This window comes from Hyla sarda, unplaced genomic scaffold (assembly GCF_029499605.1).
Source record: "Hyla sarda isolate aHylSar1 unplaced genomic scaffold, aHylSar1.hap1 scaffold_2418, whole genome shotgun sequence".
Taxonomy (NCBI): Eukaryota; Metazoa; Chordata; class Amphibia; order Anura; family Hylidae; genus Hyla; species Hyla sarda.
The window spans coordinates 1-21,682 of NW_026609104.1; the positions used below are offsets into that span (position 1 = coordinate 1).

Consider the following 21,682-nt stretch of genomic DNA (forward strand, 5'->3'; position numbering starts at 1 on the left):
AAATGGATTTTTGAGAACGGGGGCCGATTTCGAAGCTTGCTTCCGTCGCCCTATGCATTGACCCGATATGGCAGTATCTTCGGGTACAGTGCACCACCCCCTTACAGGGTTAAAAAGAAAGATTCCTACTTTCATTGCTACCTGCTTGCTGGCTAGCCAGCTAGCCAGCCCTGTGGGCCTTGCTGCTGCTGCTGCAGCCAAAAAACAAAAGGTGGTGCTGCTGCTGCTTCTGCTGCTTCTGCTTCTGCTTGTGTCTGGCCGCTGTTGGAGCGTCCAGGCACAGGACTTCTGCTGCTGCTCGACTAAATGGCCTCCTTAATTGGATCATTTGAGTAGCCAGCACACCTGTGCAGGTAGGGCATGACATGATAGGCAGCTGCCTTGATAGCGGGTGGGTGCTGAATGTTCCTAATTGACAAAATAAGATTAATGCTTATGAAGAAATATAAAATCTCATCCCTTCCCCAATATCGCGCCACACCCCTACCCCTTAATTCCCTGGTTGAACTTGATGGACATATGTCTTTTTTCGACCGTACTAACTATGTAACTATGTAACATAACATGGGGGGGGGGTCTCCTGGCTGTTCACACAGGTGTGTCATTGCTGTACATTGACCATGCATTGCTTCTGTGGTATTGCAAAGGCAAAGACAAATGCTTCCAGCCATCCATTGCACTAATGGATTGGTCATCAGCTGGCTGTCTATGTCCCGCATCAATATAGACCAAAGTACAGAGGGTTAGGCTATGCTATTGTGCACCTACCTGATGCATCAGAAGGTGCGAGGCCCTTGCTAAATTCTGTGCACAGACTTTGAGATCTATACTTTAGACTGTATCTAAACCTGCTCCAACATGGACTGACATTCTGGCCTACTTTCAGCCGATGCGACTTGTCTGTCGCTGAACAGTCGCTTTTTATGTATTCAGCACCTATGTATAATGTTGTAAAAATGCTCTAGAAGCTAAAGTCGCAGAAATGTCACACATATTTGCCTGCAACTTTCTGTGCGACAAATTCAGACAGGAAAAATCAGTATAAATCCTTAGAAAATTATCCCCCAGTGTCTCCATCTGCTGGCGGTATTGAATAAGCATTGCTGCACTGATGGGGTATGCATTAGACGAAAAAAAAGAAGAAAAAGAAGAATAATACGCCCAGAAAAGAGGCGAAAAGGAGAAAAACGTAAAAAAACGTGAAAAAAAAGTAAGAGGAAGAGAAGGGAAAAAAAGGTGGAAATGGGTTTAAAAGTGATTTCGGCGGAGAAATATATATATATATATATATATATATATATATATATATATATATATACGCGCACACACACACATATATATAAACGTATTCTCCGTTGAGATATTGCAGCCGCTGCTGTGTCCAGGCCCAGGAGCCTTAGCACTGTGCTGTGATGTCACTCAATACCACTAGACATCACTAGGTGTAAACAACATCTCTCCTTTGCTGTGTATGTGACTATGGAGCTGTTTGGTGATGTCGTCTATTATGGCCTTCATAGAAGCAACAGGAGATTGTTGCATCCATCTAGAACCCTCAGAACTACAGTGCTATGATGTCACTCACTTCCACAGGCCTTGCAGAGTGTAAACAACAACAACCCAGCTTTGTTGTGTATGTAACCATAGGGATTTGTGATGTCACCTAGAACCTTCACAGCAGCGACAGCTTTATGAGGAGCATCAGCACTGCTCTGCCTGAGCAGAACCATCACCGCCATAGGTTGTCAAATAACCCGGATTTAACCCACACAGGTAAGTCCAATGGGGTGCAGGCATGTCCTCTATGCTTACAGCTTCCCGTGGGTGTTGGTTTGATACCGTTTGGGGACAGCCAAGGAGGCATCTGCAGGCAACAAAGGTAGGTGTGTGCTTGTGTGTGTGTTTCCTATGCAGATCCTAAGCCCAGTGTCACATGCAAGTAGGAGGAGTAAGAAGGGTTCCTGGCAAATCCGGGTTATGGATTGCATTTAAAAAGGCCCCGTGGGAGTGCAATGGGCCCCTGTCTTGCTGCTTAGCAATAATGGTATGGGTTTAGGTTCTGCTGTGTGTACTGGTGGTTGACTGCCCCCCAGCCCAGAGTGTGCATGGAAAATTGTCTGGCAGCCTCCCTGACAGCAAGCAGTGATAGTGCCCATGAAGGGGACCTTGTTGGGCCCGCCCCTTTCACGGTTATCGCTTCTCGGCCTTTTGGCTAAGATCAAGTGTAGTATCTGTTCTTATCAGTTTAATATCTGATACGTCCCCTATCTGGGGACCATATATTAAATGGATTTTTGAGAACGGGGGCCGATTTCGAAGCTTGCTTCCGTCGCCCTATGCATTGACCCGATATGGCAGTATCTTCGGGTACAGTGCACCACCCCCTTACAGGGTTAAAAAGAAAGATTCCTACTTTCATTGCTACCTGCTTGCTGGCTAGCCAGCTAGCCAGCCCTGTGGGCCTTGCTGCTGCTGCTGCAGCCAAAAAACAAAAGGTGGTGCTGCTGCTGCTTCTGCTGCTTCTGCTTCTGCTTGTGTCTGGCCGCTGTTGGAGCGTCCAGGCACAGGACTTCTGCTGCTGCTGACTAAATGGCCTCCTTAATTGGATCATTTGAGTAGCCAGCACACCTGTGCAGGTAGGGCATGACATGATAGGCAGCTGCCTTGATAGCGGGTGGGTGCTGAATGTTCCTAATTGACAAAATAAGATTAATGCTTATGAAGAAATATAAAATCTCATCCCTTCCCCAATATCGCGCCACACCCCTACCCCTTAATTCCCTGGTTGAACTTGATGGACATATGTCTTTTTTCGACCGTACTAACTATGTAACTATGTAACATAACATGGGGGGGGTCTCCTGGCTGTTCACACAGGTGTGTCATTGCTGTACATTGACCATGCATTGCTTCTGTGGTATTGCAAAGGCAAAGACAAATGCTTCCAGCCATCCATTGCACTAATGGATTGGTCATCAGCTGGCTGTCTATGTCCCGCATCAATATAGACCAAAGTACAGAGGGTTAGGCTATGCTATTGTGCACCTACCTGATGCATCAGAAGGTGCGAGGCCCTTGCTAAATTCTGTGCACAGACTTTGAGATCTATACTTTAGACTGTATCTAAACCTGCTCCAACATGGACTGACATTCTGGCCTACTTTCAGCCGATGCGACTTGTCTGTCGCTGAACAGTCGCTTTTTATGTATTCAGCACCTATGTATAATGTTGTAAAAATGCTCTAGAAGCTAAAGTCGCAGAAATGTCACACATATTTGGCCTGCAACTTTCTGTGCGACAAATTCAGACAGGAAAAATCAGTATAAATCCTTAGAAAATTATCCCCCAGTGTCTCCATCTGCTGGCGGTATTGAATAAGCATTGCTGCACTGATGGGGTATGCATTAGACGAAAAAAAAGAAGAAAAAGAAGAATAATACGCCCAGAAAAGAGGCGAAAAGGAGAAAAACGTAAAAAAACGTGAAAAAAAAGTAAGAGGAAGAGAAGGGAAAAAAAGGTGGAAATGGGTTTAAAAGTGATTTCGGCGGAGAAATATATATATATATATATATATATATATATATATATATATATATATACGCGCACACACACACATATATATAAACGTATTCTCCGTTGAGATATTGCAGCCGCTGCTGTGTCCAGGCCCAGGAGCCTTAGCACTGTGCTGTGATGTCACTCAATACCACTGACATCACTAGGTGTAAACAACATCTCTCCTTTGCTGTGTATGTGACTATGGAGCTGTTTGGTGATGTCGTCTATTATGGCCTTCATAGAAGCAACAGGAGATTGTTGCATCCATCTAGAACCCTCAGAACTACAGTGCTATGATGTCACTCACTTCCACAGGCCTTGCAGAGTGTAAACAACAACAACCCAGCTTTGTTGTGTATGTAACCATAGGGATTTGTGATGTCACCTAGAACCTTCACAGCAGCGACAGCTTTATGAGGAGCATCAGCACTGCTCTGCCTGAGCAGAACCATCACCGCCATAGGTTGTCAAATAACCCGGATTTAACCCACACAGGTAAGTCCAATGGGGTGCAGGCATGTCCTCTATGCTTACAGCTTCCCGTGGGTGTTGGTTTGATACCGTTTGGGGACAGCCAAGGAGGCATCTGCAGGCAACAAAGGTAGGTGTGTGCTTGTGTGTGTGTTTCCTATGCAGATCCTAAGCCCAGTGTCACATGCAAGTAGGAGGAGTAAGAAGGGTTCCTGGCAAATCCGGGTTATGGATTGCATTTAAAAAGGCCCCGTGGGAGTGCAATGGGCCCCTGTCTTGCTGCTTAGCAATAATGGTATGGGTTTAGGTTCTGCTGTGTGTACTGGTGGTTGACTGCCCCCCAGCCCAGAGTGTGCATGGAAAATTGTCTGGCAGCCTCCCTGACAGCAAGCAGTGATAGTGCCCATGAAGGGGACCTTGTTGGGCCCGCCCCTTTCACGGTTATCGCTTCTCGGCCTTTTGGCTAAGATCAAGTGTAGTATCTGTTCTTATCAGTTTAATATCTGATACGTCCCCTATCTGGGGACCATATATTAAATGGATTTTTGAGAACGGGGGCCGATTTCGAAGCTTGCTTCCGTCGCCCTATGCATTGACCCGATATGGCAGTATCTTCGGGTACAGTGCACCACCCCCTTACAGGGTTAAAAAGAAAGATTCCTACTTTCATTGCTACCTGCTTGCTGGCTAGCCAGCTAGCCAGCCCTGTGGGCCTTGCTGCTGCTGCTGCAGCCAAAAAACAAAAGGTGGTGCTGCTGCTGCTTCTGCTGCTTCTGCTTCTGCTTGTGTCTGGCCGCTGTTGGAGCGTCCAGGCACAGGACTTCTGCTGCTGCTGACTAAATGGCCTCCTTAATTGGATCATTTGAGTAGCCAGCACACCTGTGCAGGTAGGGCATGACATGATAGGCAGCTGCCTTGATAGCGGGTGGGTGCTGAATGTTCCTAATTGACAAAATAAGATTAATGCTTATGAAGAAATATAAAATCTCATCCCTTCCCCAATATCGCGCCACACCCCTACCCCTTAATTCCCTGGTTGAACTTGATGGACATATGTCTTTTTTCGACCGTACTAACTATGTAACTATGTAACATAACATGGGGGGGGTCTCCTGGCTGTTCACACAGGTGTGTCATTGCTGTACATTGACCATGCATTGCTTCTGTGGTATTGCAAAGGCAAAGACAAATGCTTCCAGCCATCCATTGCACTAATGGATTGGTCATCAGCTGGCTGTCTATGTCCCGCATCAATATAGACCAAAGTACAGAGGGTTAGGCTATGCTATTGTGCACCTACCTGATGCATCAGAAGGTGCGAGGCCCTTGCTAAATTCTGTGCACAGACTTTGAGATCTATACTTTAGACTGTATCTAAACCTGCTCCAACATGGACTGACATTCTGGCCTACTTTCAGCCGATGCGACTTGTCTGTCGCTGAACAGTCGCTTTTTATGTATTCAGCACCTATGTATAATGTTGTAAAAATGCTCTAGAAGCTAAAGTCGCAGAAATGTCACACATATTTGGCCTGCAACTTTCTGTGCGACAAATTCAGACAGGAAAAATCAGTATAAATCCTTAGAAAATTATCCCCCAGTGTCTCCATCTGCTGGCGGTATTGAATAAGCATTGCTGCACTGATGGGGTATGCATTAGACGAAAAAAAAGAAGAAAAAGAAGAATAATACGCCCAGAAAAGAGGCGAAAAGGAGAAAAACGTAAAAAAACGTGAAAAAAAAGTAAGAGGAAGAGAAGGGAAAAAAAGGTGGAAATGGGTTTAAAAGTGATTTCGGCGGAGAAATATATATATATATATATATATATATATATATATATATATATATATATATACGCGCACACACACACATATATATAAACGTATTCTCCGTTGAGATATTGCAGCCGCTGCTGTGTCCAGGCCCAGGAGCCTTAGCACTGTGCTGTGATGTCACTCAATACCACTGACATCACTAGGTGTAAACAACATCTCTCCTTTGCTGTGTATGTGACTATGGAGCTGTTTGGTGATGTCGTCTATTATGGCCTTCATAGAAGCAACAGGAGATTGTTGCATCCATCTAGAACCCTCAGAACTACAGTGCTATGATGTCACTCACTTCCACAGGCCTTGCAGAGTGTAAACAACAACAACCCAGCTTTGTTGTGTATGTAACCATAGGGATTTGTGATGTCACCTAGAACCTTCACAGCAGCGACAGCTTTATGAGGAGCATCAGCACTGCTCTGCCTGAGCAGAACCATCACCGCCATAGGTTGTCAAATAACCCGGATTTAACCCACACAGGTAAGTCCAATGGGGTGCAGGCATGTCCTCTATGCTTACAGCTTCCCGTGGGTGTTGGTTTGATACCGTTTGGGGACAGCCAAGGAGGCATCTGCAGGCAACAAAGGTAGGTGTGTGCTTGTGTGTGTGTTTCCTATGCAGATCCTAAGCCCAGTGTCACATGCAAGTAGGAGGAGTAAGAAGGGTTCCTGGCAAATCCGGGTTATGGATTGCATTTAAAAAGGCCCCGTGGGAGTGCAATGGGCCCCTGTCTTGCTGCTTAGCAATAATGGTATGGGTTTAGGTTCTGCTGTGTGTACTGGTGGTTGACTGCCCCCCAGCCCAGAGTGTGCATGGAAAATTGTCTGGCAGCCTCCCTGACAGCAAGCAGTGATAGTGCCCATGAAGGGGACCTTGTTGGGCCCGCCCCTTTCACGGTTATCGCTTCTCGGCCTTTTGGCTAAGATCAAGTGTAGTATCTGTTCTTATCAGTTTAATATCTGATACGTCCCCTATCTGGGGACCATATATTAAATGGATTTTTGAGAACGGGGGCCGATTTCGAAGCTTGCTTCCGTCGCCCTATGCATTGACCCGATATGGCAGTATCTTCGGGTACAGTGCACCACCCCCTTACAGGGTTAAAAAGAAAGATTCCTACTTTCATTGCTACCTGCTTGCTGGCTAGCCAGCTAGCCAGCCCTGTGGGCCTTGCTGCTGCTGCTGCAGCCAAAAAACAAAAGGTGGTGCTGCTGCTGCTTCTGCTGCTTCTGCTTCTGCTTGTGTCTGGCCGCTGTTGGAGCGTCCAGGCACAGGACTTCTGCTGCTGCTGACTAAATGGCCTCCTTAATTGGATCATTTGAGTAGCCAGCACACCTGTGCAGGTAGGGCATGACATGATAGGCAGCTGCCTTGATAGCGGGTGGGTGCTGAATGTTCCTAATTGACAAAATAAGATTAATGCTTATGAAGAAATATAAAATCTCATCCCTTCCCCAATATCGCGCCACACCCCTACCCCTTAATTCCCTGGTTGAACTTGATGGACATATGTCTTTTTTCGACCGTACTAACTATGTAACTATGTAACATAACATGGGGGGGGTCTCCTGGCTGTTCACACAGGTGTGTCATTGCTGTACATTGACCATGCATTGCTTCTGTGGTATTGCAAAGGCAAAGACAAATGCTTCCAGCCATCCATTGCACTAATGGATTGGTCATCAGCTGGCTGTCTATGTCCCGCATCAATATAGACCAAAGTACAGAGGGTTAGGCTATGCTATTGTGCACCTACCTGATGCATCAGAAGGTGCGAGGCCCTTGCTAAATTCTGTGCACAGACTTTGAGATCTATACTTTAGACTGTATCTAAACCTGCTCCAACATGGACTGACATTCTGGCCTACTTTCAGCCGATGCGACTTGTCTGTCGCTGAACAGTCGCTTTTTATGTATTCAGCACCTATGTATAATGTTGTAAAAATGCTCTAGAAGCTAAAGTCGCAGAAATGTCACACATATTTGGCCTGCAACTTTCTGTGCGACAAATTCAGACAGGAAAAATCAGTATAAATCCTTAGAAAATTATCCCCCAGTGTCTCCATCTGCTGGCGGTATTGAATAAGCATTGCTGCACTGATGGGGTATGCATTAGACGAAAAAAAAGAAGAAAAAGAAGAATAATACGCCCAGAAAAGAGGCGAAAAGGAGAAAAACGTAAAAAAACGTGAAAAAAAAGTAAGAGGAAGAGAAGGGAAAAAAAGGTGGAAATGGGTTTAAAAGTGATTTCGGCGGAGAAATATATATATATATATATATATATATATATATATATATATATATATATACGCGCACACACACACATATATATAAACGTATTCTCCGTTGAGATATTGCAGCCGCTGCTGTGTCCAGGCCCAGGAGCCTTAGCACTGTGCTGTGATGTCACTCAATACCACTGACATCACTAGGTGTAAACAACATCTCTCCTTTGCTGTGTATGTGACTATGGAGCTGTTTGGTGATGTCGTCTATTATGGCCTTCATAGAAGCAACAGGAGATTGTTGCATCCATCTAGAACCCTCAGAACTACAGTGCTATGATGTCACTCACTTCCACAGGCCTTGCAGAGTGTAAACAACAACAACCCAACTTTGTTGTGTATGTAACCATAGGGATTTGTGATGTCACCTAGAACCTTCACAGCAGCGACAGCTTTATGAGGAGCATCAGCACTGCTCTGCCTGAGCAGAACCATCACCGCCATAGGTTGTCAAATAACCCGGATTTAACCCACACAGGTAAGTCCAATGGGGTGCAGGCATGTCCTCTATGCTTACAGCTTCCCGTGGGTGTTGGTTTGATACCGTTTGGGGACAGCCAAGGAGGCATCTGCAGGCAACAAAGGTAGGTGTGTGCTTGTGTGTGTGTTTCCTATGCAGATCCTAAGCCCAGTGTCACATGCAAGTAGGAGGAGTAAGAAGGGTTCCTGGCAAATCCGGGTTATGGATTGCATTTAAAAAGGCCCCGTGGGAGTGCAATGGGCCCCTGTCTTGCTGCTTAGCAATAATGGTATGGGTTTAGGTTCTGCTGTGTGTACTGGTGGTTGACTGCCCCCCAGCCCAGAGTGTGCATGGAAAATTGTCTGGCAGCCTCCCTGACAGCAAGCAGTGATAGTGCCCATGAAGGGGACCTTGTTGGGCCCGCCCCTTTCACGGTTATCGCTTCTCGGCCTTTTGGCTAAGATCAAGTGTAGTATCTGTTCTTATCAGTTTAATATCTGATACGTCCCCTATCTGGGGACCATATATTAAATGGATTTTTGAGAACGGGGGCCGATTTCGAAGCTTGCTTCCGTCGCCCTATGCATTGACCCGATATGGCAGTATCTTCGGGTACAGTGCACCACCCCCTTACAGGGTTAAAAAGAAAGATTCCTACTTTCATTGCTACCTGCTTGCTGGCTAGCCAGCTAGCCAGCCCTGTGGGCCTTGCTGCTGCTGCTGCAGCCAAAAAACAAAAGGTGGTGCTGCTGCTGCTTCTGCTGCTTCTGCTTGTGTCTGGCCGCTGTTGGAGCGTCCAGGCACAGGACTTCTGCTGCTGCTGACTAAATGGCCTCCTTAATTGGATCATTTGAGTAGCCAGCACACCTGTGCAGGTAGGGCATGACATGATAGGCAGCTGCCTTGATAGCGGGTGGGTGCTGAATGTTCCTAATTGACAAAATAAGATTAATGCTTATGAAGAAATATAAAATCTCATCCCTTCCCCAATATCGCGCCACACCCCTACCCCTTAATTCCCTGGTTGAACTTGATGGACATATGTCTTTTTTCGACCGTACTAACTATGTAACTATGTAACATAACATGGGGGGGGTCTCCTGGCTGTTCACACAGGTGTGTCATTGCTGTACATTGACCATGCATTGCTTCTGTGGTATTGCAAAGGCAAAGACAAATGCTTCCAGCCATCCATTGCACTAATGGATTGGTCATCAGCTGGCTGTCTATGTCCCGCATCAATATAGACCAAAGTACAGAGGGTTAGGCTATGCTATTGTGCACCTACCTGATGCATCAGAAGGTGCGAGGCCCTTGCTAAATTCTGTGCACAGACTTTGAGATCTATACTTTAGACTGTATCTAAACCTGCTCCAACATGGACTGACATTCTGGCCTACTTTCAGCCGATGCGACTTGTCTGTCGCTGAACAGTCGCTTTTTATGTATTCAGCACCTATGTATAATGTTGTAAAAATGCTCTAGAAGCTAAAGTCGCAGAAATGTCACACATATTTGGCCTGCAACTTTCTGTGCGACAAATTCAGACAGGAAAAATCAGTATAAATCCTTAGAAAATTATCCCCCAGTGTCTCCATCTGCTGGCGGTATTGAATAAGCATTGCTGCACTGATGGGGTATGCATTAGACGAAAAAAAAGAAGAAAAAGAAGAATAATACGCCCAGAAAAGAGGCGAAAAGGAGAAAAACGTAAAAAAACGTGAAAAAAAAGTAAGAGGAAGAGAAGGGAAAAAAAGGTGGAAATGGGTTTAAAAGTGATTTCGGCGGAGAAATATATATATATATATATATATATATATATATATATATATATATATATACGCGCACACACACACATATATATAAACGTATTCTCCGTTGAGATATTGCAGCCGCTGCTGTGTCCAGGCCCAGGAGCCTTAGCACTGTGCTGTGATGTCACTCAATACCACTGACATCACTAGGTGTAAACAACATCTCTCCTTTGCTGTGTATGTGACTATGGAGCTGTTTGGTGATGTCGTCTATTATGGCCTTCATAGAAGCAACAGGAGATTGTTGCATCCATCTAGAACCCTCAGAACTACAGTGCTATGATGTCACTCACTTCCACAGGCCTTGCAGAGTGTAAACAACAACAACCCAGCTTTGTTGTGTATGTAACCATAGGGATTTGTGATGTCACCTAGAACCTTCACAGCAGCGACAGCTTTATGAGGAGCATCAGCACTGCTCTGCCTGAGCAGAACCATCACCGCCATAGGTTGTCAAATAACCCGGATTTAACCCACACAGGTAAGTCCAATGGGGTGCAGGCATGTCCTCTATGCTTACAGCTTCCCGTGGGTGTTGGTTTGATACCGTTTGGGGACAGCCAAGGAGGCATCTGCAGGCAACAAAGGTAGGTGTGTGCTTGTGTGTGTGTTTCCTATGCAGATCCTAAGCCCAGTGTCACATGCAAGTAGGAGGAGTAAGAAGGGTTCCTGGCAAATCCGGGTTATGGATTGCATTTAAAAAGGCCCCGTGGGAGTGCAATGGGCCCCTGTCTTGCTGCTTAGCAATAATGGTATGGGTTTAGGTTCTGCTGTGTGTACTGGTGGTTGACTGCCCCCCAGCCCAGAGTGTGCATGGAAAATTGTCTGGCAGCCTCCCTGACAGCAAGCAGTGATAGTGCCCATGAAGGGGACCTTGTTGGGCCCGCCCCTTTCACGGTTATCGCTTCTCGGCCTTTTGGCTAAGATCAAGTGTAGTATCTGTTCTTATCAGTTTAATATCTGATACGTCCCCTATCTGGGGACCATATATTAAATGGATTTTTGAGAACGGGGGCCGATTTCGAAGCTTGCTTCCGTCGCCCTATGCATTGACCCGATATGGCAGTATCTTCGGGTACAGTGCACCACCCCCTTACAGGGTTAAAAAGAAAGATTCCTACTTTCATTGCTACCTGCTTGCTGGCTAGCCAGCTAGCCAGCCCTGTGGGCCTTGCTGCTGCTGCTGCAGCCAAAAAACAAAAGGTGGTGCTGCTGCTGCTTCTGCTGCTTCTGCTTCTGCTTGTGTCTGGCCGCTGTTGGAGCGTCCAGGCACAGGACTTCTGCTGCTGCTGACTAAATGGCCTCCTTAATTGGATCATTTGAGTAGCCAGCACACCTGTGCAGGTAGGGCATGACATGATAGGCAGCTGCCTTGATAGCGGGTGGGTGCTGAATGTTCCTAATTGACAAAATAAGATTAATGCTTATGAAGAAATATAAAATCTCATCCCTTCCCCAATATCGCGCCACACCCCTACCCCTTAATTCCCTGGTTGAACTTGATGGACATATGTCTTTTTTCGACCGTACTAACTATGTAACTATGTAACATAACATGGGGGGGGTCTCCTGGCTGTTCACACAGGTGTGTCATTGCTGTACATTGACCATGCATTGCTTCTGTGGTATTGCAAAGGCAAAGACAAATGCTTCCAGCCATCCATTGCACTAATGGATTGGTCATCAGCTGGCTGTCTATGTCCCGCATCAATATAGACCAAAGTACAGAGGGTTAGGCTATGCTATTGTGCACCTACCTGATGCATCAGAAGGTGCGAGGCCCTTGCTAAATTCTGTGCACAGACTTTGAGATCTATACTTTAGACTGTATCTAAACCTGCTCCAACATGGACTGACATTCTGGCCTACTTTCAGCCGATGCGACTTGTCTGTCGCTGAACAGTCGCTTTTTATGTATTCAGCACCTATGTATAATGTTGTAAAAATGCTCTAGAAGCTAAAGTCGCAGAAATGTCACACATATTTGGCCTGCAACTTTCTGTGCGACAAATTCAGACAGGAAAAATCAGTATAAATCCTTAGAAAATTATCCCCCAGTGTCTCCATCTGCTGGCGGTATTGAATAAGCATTGCTGCACTGATGGGGTATGCATTAGACGAAAAAAAAGAAGAAAAAGAAGAATAATACGCCCAGAAAAGAGGCGAAAAGGAGAAAAACGTAAAAAAACGTGAAAAAAAAGTAAGAGGAAGAGAAGGGAAAAAAAGGTGGAAATGGGTTTAAAAGTGATTTCGGCGGAGAAATATATATATATATATATATATATATATATATATATATATATATATATATACGCGCACACACACACATATATATAAACGTATTCTCCGTTGAGATATTGCAGCCGCTGCTGTGTCCAGGCCCAGGAGCCTTAGCACTGTGCTGTGATGTCACTCAATACCACTGACATCACTAGGTGTAAACAACATCTCTCCTTTGCTGTGTATGTGACTATGGAGCTGTTTGGTGATGTCGTCTATTATGGCCTTCATAGAAGCAACAGGAGATTGTTGCATCCATCTAGAACCCTCAGAACTACAGTGCTATGATGTCACTCACTTCCACAGGCCTTGCAGAGTGTAAACAACAACAACCCAGCTTTGTTGTGTATGTAACCATAGGGATTTGTGATGTCACCTAGAACCTTCACAGCAGCGACAGCTTTATGAGGAGCATCAGCACTGCTCTGCCTGAGCAGAACCATCACCGCCATAGGTTGTCAAATAACCCGGATTTAACCCACACAGGTAAGTCCAATGGGGTGCAGGCATGTCCTCTATGCTTACAGCTTCCCGTGGGTGTTGGTTTGATACCGTTTGGGGACAGCCAAGGAGGCATCTGCAGGCAACAAAGGTAGGTGTGTGCTTGTGTGTGTGTTTCCTATGCAGATCCTAAGCCCAGTGTCACATGCAAGTAGGAGGAGTAAGAAGGGTTCCTGGCAAATCCGGGTTATGGATTGCATTTAAAAAGGCCCCGTGGGAGTGCAATGGGCCCCTGTCTTGCTGCTTAGCAATAATGGTATGGGTTTAGGTTCTGCTGTGTGTACTGGTGGTTGACTGCCCCCCAGCCCAGAGTGTGCATGGAAAATTGTCTGGCAGCCTCCCTGACAGCAAGCAGTGATAGTGCCCATGAAGGGGACCTTGTTGGGCCCGCCCCTTTCACGGTTATCGCTTCTCGGCCTTTTGGCTAAGATCAAGTGTAGTATCTGTTCTTATCAGTTTAATATCTGATACGTCCCCTATCTGGGGACCATATATTAAATGGATTTTTGAGAACGGGGGCCGATTTCGAAGCTTGCTTCCGTCGCCCTATGCATTGACCCGATATGGCAGTATCTTCGGGTACAGTGCACCACCCCCTTACAGGGTTAAAAAGAAAGATTCCTACTTTCATTGCTACCTGCTTGCTGGCTAGCCAGCTAGCCAGCCCTGTGGGCCTTGCTGCTGCTGCTGCAGCCAAAAAACAAAAGGTGGTGCTGCTGCTGCTTCTGCTGCTTCTGCTTCTGCTTGTGTCTGGCCGCTGTTGGAGCGTCCAGGCACAGGACTTCTGCTGCTGCTGACTAAATGGCCTCCTTAATTGGATCATTTGAGTAGCCAGCACACCTGTGCAGGTAGGGCATGACATGATAGGCAGCTGCCTTGATAGCGGGTGGGTGCTGAATGTTCCTAATTGACAAAATAAGATTAATGCTTATGAAGAAATATAAAATCTCATCCCTTCCCCAATATCGCGCCACACCCCTACCCCTTAATTCCCTGGTTGAACTTGATGGACATATGTCTTTTTTCGACCGTACTAACTATGTAACTATGTAACATAACATGGGGGGGGTCTCCTGGCTGTTCACACAGGTGTGTCATTGCTGTACATTGACCATGCATTGCTTCTGTGGTATTGCAAAGGCAAAGACAAATGCTTCCAGCCATCCATTGCACTAATGGATTGGTCATCAGCTGGCTGTCTATGTCCCGCATCAATATAGACCAAAGTACAGAGGGTTAGGCTATGCTATTGTGCACCTACCTGATGCATCAGAAGGTGCGAGGCCCTTGCTAAATTCTGTGCACAGACTTTGAGATCTATACTTTAGACTGTATCTAAACCTGCTCCAACATGGACTGACATTCTGGCCTACTTTCAGCCGATGCGACTTGTCTGTCGCTGAACAGTCGCTTTTTATGTATTCAGCACCTATGTATAATGTTGTAAAAATGCTCTAGAAGCTAAAGTCGCAGAAATGTCACACATATTTGGCCTGCAACTTTCTGTGCGACAAATTCAGACAGGAAAAATCAGTATAAATCCTTAGAAAATTATCCCCCAGTGTCTCCATCTGCTGGCGGTATTGAATAAGCATTGCTGCACTGATGGGGTATGCATTAGACGAAAAAAAAGAAGAAAAAGAAGAATAATACGCCCAGAAAAGAGGCGAAAAGGAGAAAAACGTAAAAAAACGTGAAAAAAAAGTAAGAGGAAGAGAAGGGAAAAAAAGGTGGAAATGGGTTTAAAAGTGATTTCGGCGGAGAAATATATATATATATATATATATATATATATATATATATATATACGCGCACACACACACATATATATAAACGTATTCTCCGTTGAGATATTGCAGCCGCTGCTGTGTCCAGGCCCAGGAGCCTTAGCACTGTGCTGTGATGTCACTCAATACCACTGACATCACTAGGTGTAAACAACATCTCTCCTTTGCTGTGTATGTGACTATGGAGCTGTTTGGTGATGTCGTCTATTATGGCCTTCATAGAAGCAACAGGAGATTGTTGCATCCATCTAGAACCCTCAGAACTACAGTGCTATGATGTCACTCACTTCCACAGGCCTTGCAGAGTGTAAACAACAACAACCCAGCTTTGTTGTGTATGTAACCATAGGGATTTGTGATGTCACCTAGAACCTTCACAGCAGCGACAGCTTTATGAGGAGCATCAGCACTGCTCTGCCTGAGCAGAACCATCACCGCCATAGGTTGTCAAATAACCCGGATTTAACCCACACAGGTAAGTCCAATGGGGTGCAGGCATGTCCTCTATGCTTACAGCTTCCCGTGGGTGTTGGTTTGATACCGTTTGGGGACAGCCAAGGAGGCATCTGCAGGCAACAAAGGTAGGTGTGTGCTTGTGTGTGTGTTTCCTATGCAGATCCTAAGCCCAGTGTCACATGCAAGTAGGAGGAGTAAGAAGGGTTCCTGGCAAATCCGGGTTATGGATTGCATTTAAAAAGGCCCCGTGGGAGTGCAATGGGCCCCTGTCTTGCTGCTTAGCAATAATGGTATGGGTTTAGGTTCTGCTGTGTGTACTGGTGGTTGACTGCCCCCCAGCCCAGAGTGTGCATGGAAAATTGTCTGGCAGCCTCCCTGACAGCAAGCAGTGATAGTGCCCAGGACCTTGTTGGGCCCGCCCCTTTCACGGTTATCGCTTCTCGGCCTTTTGGCTAAGATCAAGTGTAGTATCTGTTCTTATCAGTTTAATATCTGATACGTCCCCTATCTGGGGACCATATATTAAATGGATTTTTGAGAACGGGGGCCGATTTCGAAGCTTGCTTCCGTCGCCCTATGCATTGACCCGATATGGCAGTATCTTCGGGTACAGTGCACCACCCCCTTACAGGGTTAAAAAGAAAGATTCCTACTTTCATTGCTACCTGCTTGCTGGCTAGCCAGCTAGCCAGCCCTGTGGGCCTTGCTGCTGCTGCTGCAGCCAAAAAACAAAAGGTGGTGCTTCTGCTGCTTCTGCTTCTGCTTGTGTCTGGCCGCTGTTGGAGCGTCCAGGCACAGGACTTCTGCTGCTGCTGACTAAATGGCCTCCTTAATTGGATCATTTGAGTAGCCAGCACACCTGTGCAGGTAGGGCATGACATGATAGGCAGCTGCCTTGATAGCGGGTGGGTGCTGAATGTTCCTAATTGACAAAATAAGATTAATGCTTATGAAGAAATATAAAATCTCATCCCTTCCCCAATATCGCGCCACACCCCTACCCCTTAATTCCCTGGTTGAACTTGATGGACATATGTCTTTTTTCGACCGTACTAACTATGTAACTATGTAACATAACATGGGGGGGGTCTCCTGGCTGTTCACACAGGTGTGTCATTGCTGTACATTGACCATGCATTGCTTCTGTGGTATTGCAAAGGCAAAGACAAATGCTTCCAGCCATCCATTGCACTAATGGATTGGTCATCAGCTGGCTGTCTATGTCCCGCATCAATATAGACCAAAGTACAGAGGGTTAGGCTATGCTATTGTGCACCTACCTGATGCATCAGAAGGTGCGAGGCCCTTGCTAAATTCTGTGCACAGACTTTGAGATCTATACTTTAGACTGTATCTAAACCTGCTCCAACATGGACTGACATTCTGGCCTACTTTCAGCCGATGCGACTTGTCTGTCGCTGAACAGTCGCTTTTTATGTATTCAGCACCTATGTATAATGTTGTAAAAATGCTCTAGAAGCTAAAGTCGCAGAAATGTCACACATATTTGGCCTGCAACTTTCTGTGCGACAAATTCAGACAGGAAAAATCAGTATAAATCCTTAGAAAATTATCCCCCAGTGTCTCCATCTGCTGGCGGTATTGAATAAGCATTGCTGCACTGATGGGGTATGCATTAGACGAAAAAAAAGAAGAAAAAGAAGAATAATACGCCCAGAAAAGAGGCGAAAAGGAGAAAAACGTAAAAAAACGTGAAAAAAAAGTAAGAGGAAGAGAAGGGAAAAAAAGGTGGAAATGGGTTTAAAAGTGATTTCGGCGGAGAAATATATATATATATATATATATATATATATATATATATATATACGCGCACACACACACATATATATAAACGTATTCTCCGTTGAGATATTGCAGCCGCTGCTGTGTCCAGGCCCAGGAGCCTTAGCACTGTGCTGTGATGTCACTCAATACCACTGACATCACTAGGTGTAAACAACATCTCTCCTTTGCTGTGTATGTGACTATGGAGCTGTTTGGTGATGTCGTCTATTATGGCCTTCATAGAAGCAACAGGAGATTGTTGCATCCATCTAGAACCCTCAGAACTACAGTGCTATGATGTCACTCACTTCCACAGGCCTTGCAGAGTGTAAACAACAACAACCCAGCTTTGTTGTGTATGTAACCATAGGGATTTGTGATGTCACCTAGAACCTTCACAGCAGCGACAGCTTTATGAGGAGCATCAGCACTGCTCTGCCTGAGCAGAACCATCACCGCCATAGGTTGTCAAATAACCCGGATTTAACCCACACAGGTAAGTCCAATGGGGTGCAGGCATGTCCTCTATGCTTACAGCTTCCCGTGGGTGTTGGTTTGATACCGTTTGGGGACAGCCAAGGAGGCATCTGCAGGCAACAAAGGTAGGTGTGTGCTTGTGTGTGTGTTTCCTATGCAGATCCTAAGCCCAGTGTCACATGCAAGTAGGAGGAGTAAGAAGGGTTCCTGGCAAATCCGGGTTATGGATTGCATTTAAAAAGGCCCCGTGGGAGTGCAATGGGCCCCTGTCTTGCTGCTTAGCAATAATGGTATGGGTTTAGGTTCTGCTGTGTGTACTGGTGGTTGACTGCCCCCCAGCCCAGAGTGTGCATGGAAAATTGTCTGGCAGCCTCCCTGACAGCAAGCAGTGATAGTGCCCATGAAGGGGACCTTGTTGGGCCCGCCCCTTTCACGGTTATCGCTTCTCGGCCTTTTGGCTAAGATCAAGTGTAGTATCTGTTCTTATCAGTTTAATATCTGATACGTCCCCTATCTGGGGACCATATATTAAATGGATTTTTGAGAACGGGGGCCGATTTCGAAGCTTGCTTCCGTCGCCCTATGCATTGACCCGATATGGCAGTATCTTCGGGTACAGTGCACCACCCCCTTACAGGGTTAAAAAGAAAGATTCCTACTTTCATTGCTACCTGCTTGCTGGCTAGCCAGCTAGCCAGCCCTGTGGGCCTTGCTGCTGCTGCTGCAGCCAAAAAACAAAAGGTGGTGCTGCTGCTGCTTCTGCTGCTTCTGCTTCTGCTTGTGTCTGGCCGCTGTTGGAGCGTCCAGGCACAGGACTTCTGCTGCTGCTGACTAAATGGCCTCCTTAATTGGATCATTTGAGTAGCCAGCACACCTGTGCAGGTAGGGCATGACATGATAGGCAGCTGCCTTGATAGCGGGTGGGTGCTGAATGTTCCTAATTGACAAAATAAGATTAATGCTTATGAAGAAATATAAAATCTCATCCCTTCCCCAATATCGCGCCACACCCCTACCCCTTAATTCCCTGGTTGAACTTGATGGACATATGTCTTTTTTCGACCGTACTAACTATGTAACTATGTAACATAACATGGGGGGGGTCTCCTGGCTGTTCACACAGGTGTGTCATTGCTGTACATTGACCATGCATTGCTTCTGTGGTATTGCAAAGGCAAAGACAAATGCTTCCAGCCATCCATTGCACTAATGGATTGGTCATCAGCTGGCTGTCTATGTCCCGCATCAATATAGACCAAAGTACAGAGGGTTAGGCTATGCTATTGTGCACCTACCTGATGCATCAGAAGGTGCGAGGCCCTTGCTAAATTCTGTGCACAGACTTTGAGATCTATACTTTAGACTGTATCTAAACCTGCTCCAACATGGACTGACATTCTGGCCTACTTTCAGCCGATGCGACTTGTCTGTCGCTGAACAGTCGCTTTTTATGTATTCAGCACCTATGTATAATGTTGTAAAAATGCTCTAGAAGCTAAAGTCGCAGAAATGTCACACATATTTGGCCTGCAACTTTCTGTGCGACAAATTCAGACAGGAAAAATCAGTATAAATCCTTAGAAAATTATCCCCCAGTGTCTCCATCTGCTGGCGGTATTGAATAAGCATTGCTGCACTGATGGGGTATGCATTAGACGAAAAAAAAGAAGAAAAAGAAGAATAATACGCCCAGAAAAGAGGCGAAAAGGAGAAAAACGTAAAAAAACGTGAAAAAAAAGTAAGAGGAAGAGAAGGGAAAAAAAGGTGGAAATGGGTTTAAAAGTGATTTCGGCGGAGAATATATATATATATATATATATATATATATATATATATATATACGCGCACACACACACATATATATAAACGTATTCTCCGTTGAGATATTGCAGCCGCTGCTGTGTCCAGGCCCAGGAGCCTTAGCACTGTGCTGTGATGTCACTCAATACCACTGACATCACTAGGTGTAAACAACATCTCTCCTTTGCTGTGTATGTGACTATGGAGCTGTTTGGTGATGTCGTCTATTATGGCCTTCATAGAAGCAACAGGAGATTGTTGCATCCATCTAGAACCCTCAGAACTACAGTGCTATGATGTCACTCACTTCCACAGGCCTTGCAGAGTGTAAACAACAACAACCCAGCTTTGTTGTGTATGTAACCATAGGGATTTGTGATGTCACCTAGAACCTTCACAGCAGCGACAGCTTTATGAGGAGCATCAGCACTGCTCTGCCTGAGCAGAACCATCACCGCCATAGGTTGTCAAATAACCCGGATTTAACCCACACAGGTAAGTCCAATGGGGTGCAGGCATGTCCTCTATGCTTACAGCTTCCCGTGGGTGTTGGTTTGATACCGTTTGGGGACAGCCAAGGAGGCATCTGCAGGCAACAAAGGTAGGTGTGTGCTTGTGTGTGTGTTTCCTATGCAGATCCTAAGCCCAGTGTCACATGCAAGTAGGAGGAGTAAGAAGGGTTCCTGGCAAATCCGGGTTATGGATTGCATTTAAAAAGGCCCCGTGGGAGTGCAATGGGCCCCTGTCTTGCTGCTTAGCAATAATGGTATGGGTTTAGGTTCTGCTGTGTGTACTGGTGGTTGACTGCCCCCCAGCCCAGAGTGTGCATGGAAAATTGTCTGGCAGCCTCCCTGACAGCAAGCAGTGATAGTGCCCATGAAGGGGACCTTGTTGGGCCCGCCCCTTTCACGGTTATCGCTTCTCGGCCTTTTGGCTAAGATCAAGTGTAGTATCTGTTCTTATCAGTTTAATATCTGATACGTCCCCTATCTGGGGACCATATATTAAATGGATTTTTGAGAACGGGGGCCGATTTCGAAGCTTGCTTCCGTCGCCCTATGCATTGACCCGATATGGCAGTATCTTCGGGTACAGTGCACCACCCCCTTACAGGGTTAAAAAGAAAGATTCCTACTTTCATTGCTACCTGCTTGCTGGCTAGCCAGCTAGCCAGCCCTGTGGGCCTTGCTGCTGCTGCTGCAGCCAAAAAACAAAAGGTGGTGCTGCTGCTGCTTCTGCTGCTTCTGCTTCTGCTTGTGTCTGGCCGCTGTTGGAGCGTCCAGGCACAGGACTTCTGCTGCTGCTGACTAAATGGCCTCCTTAATTGGATCATTTGAGTAGCCAGCACACCTGTGCAGGTAGGGCATGACATGATAGGCAGCTGCCTTGATAGCGGGTGGGTGCTGAATGTTCCTAATTGACAAAATAAGATTAATGCTTATGAAGAAATATAAAATCTCATCCCTTCCCCAATATCGCGCCACACCCCTACCCCTTAATTCCCTGGTTGAACTTGATGGACATATGTCTTTTTTCGACCGTACTAACTATGTAACTATGTAACATAACATGGGGGGGGTCTCCTGGCTGTTCACACAGGTGTGTCATTGCTGTACATTGACCATGCATTGCTTCTGTGGTATTGCAAAGGCAAAGACAAATGCTTCCAGCCATCCATTGCACTAATGGATTGGTCATCAGCTGGCTGTCTATGTCCCGCATCAATATAGACCAAAGTACAGAGGGTTAGGCTATGCTATTGTGCACCTACCTGATGCATCAGAAGGTGCGAGGCCCTTGCTAAATTCTGTGCACAGACTTTGAGATCTATACTTTAGACTGTATCTAAACCTGCTCCAACATGGACTGACATTCTGGCCTACTTTCAGCCGATGCGACTTGTCTGTCGCTGAACAGTCGCTTTTTATGTATTCAGCACCTATGTATAATGTTGTAAAAATGCTCTAGAAGCTAAAGTCGCAGAAATGTCACACATATTTGGCCTGCAACTTTCTGTGCGACAAATTCAGACAGGAAAAATCAGTATAAATCCTTAGAAAATTATCCCCCAGTGTCTCCATCTGCTGGCGGTATTGAATAAGCATTGCTGCACTGATGGGGTATGCATTAGACGAAAAAAAAGAAGAAAAAGAAGAATAATACGCCCAGAAAAGAGGC

The 21,682-nt window shown here is 45.9% G+C and overlaps 9 non-coding genes and 1 pseudogene across 9 annotated transcripts; all 10 read left to right on the forward strand.

The window, feature by feature from the left end:
• On the forward strand, window positions 1-99 carry LOC130323026 (U2 spliceosomal RNA; annotated as a pseudogene; the record flags this gene model as incomplete).
• A 2,093-nt stretch (window positions 100-2,192) lies between these two features.
• On the forward strand, window positions 2,193-2,383 carry LOC130323022 (U2 spliceosomal RNA). The gene has a single exon (XR_008868411.1). It is a non-coding gene; the product is annotated as a U2 spliceosomal RNA (small nuclear RNA).
• A 2,090-nt stretch (window positions 2,384-4,473) lies between these two features.
• On the forward strand, window positions 4,474-4,664 carry LOC130323028 (U2 spliceosomal RNA). The gene has a single exon (XR_008868415.1). It is a non-coding gene; the product is annotated as a U2 spliceosomal RNA (small nuclear RNA).
• Window positions 4,665-6,758: 2,094 nt separating this feature from the next.
• LOC130323029 (U2 spliceosomal RNA) lies at window positions 6,759-6,949 on the forward strand. Its single transcript, XR_008868416.1, has one exon. It is a non-coding gene; the product is annotated as a U2 spliceosomal RNA (small nuclear RNA).
• Window positions 6,950-9,041: 2,092 nt separating this feature from the next.
• LOC130323030 (U2 spliceosomal RNA) lies at window positions 9,042-9,232 on the forward strand. Its single transcript, XR_008868417.1, has one exon. It is a non-coding gene; the product is annotated as a U2 spliceosomal RNA (small nuclear RNA).
• Window positions 9,233-11,318: 2,086 nt separating this feature from the next.
• LOC130323011 (U2 spliceosomal RNA) lies at window positions 11,319-11,509 on the forward strand. The gene has a single exon (XR_008868401.1). It is a non-coding gene; the product is annotated as a U2 spliceosomal RNA (small nuclear RNA).
• Window positions 11,510-13,603: 2,094 nt separating this feature from the next.
• LOC130323012 (U2 spliceosomal RNA) lies at window positions 13,604-13,794 on the forward strand. The gene has a single exon (XR_008868402.1). It is a non-coding gene; the product is annotated as a U2 spliceosomal RNA (small nuclear RNA).
• Window positions 13,795-15,874: 2,080 nt separating this feature from the next.
• Window positions 15,875-16,065, forward strand: LOC130323013 (U2 spliceosomal RNA). The gene has a single exon (XR_008868403.1). It is a non-coding gene; the product is annotated as a U2 spliceosomal RNA (small nuclear RNA).
• Window positions 16,066-18,142: 2,077 nt separating this feature from the next.
• On the forward strand, window positions 18,143-18,333 carry LOC130323014 (U2 spliceosomal RNA). Its single transcript, XR_008868404.1, has one exon. It is a non-coding gene; the product is annotated as a U2 spliceosomal RNA (small nuclear RNA).
• A 2,085-nt stretch (window positions 18,334-20,418) lies between these two features.
• On the forward strand, window positions 20,419-20,609 carry LOC130323015 (U2 spliceosomal RNA). The gene has a single exon (XR_008868405.1). It is a non-coding gene; the product is annotated as a U2 spliceosomal RNA (small nuclear RNA).
• Window positions 20,610-21,682: the final 1,073 nt, after the last annotated feature.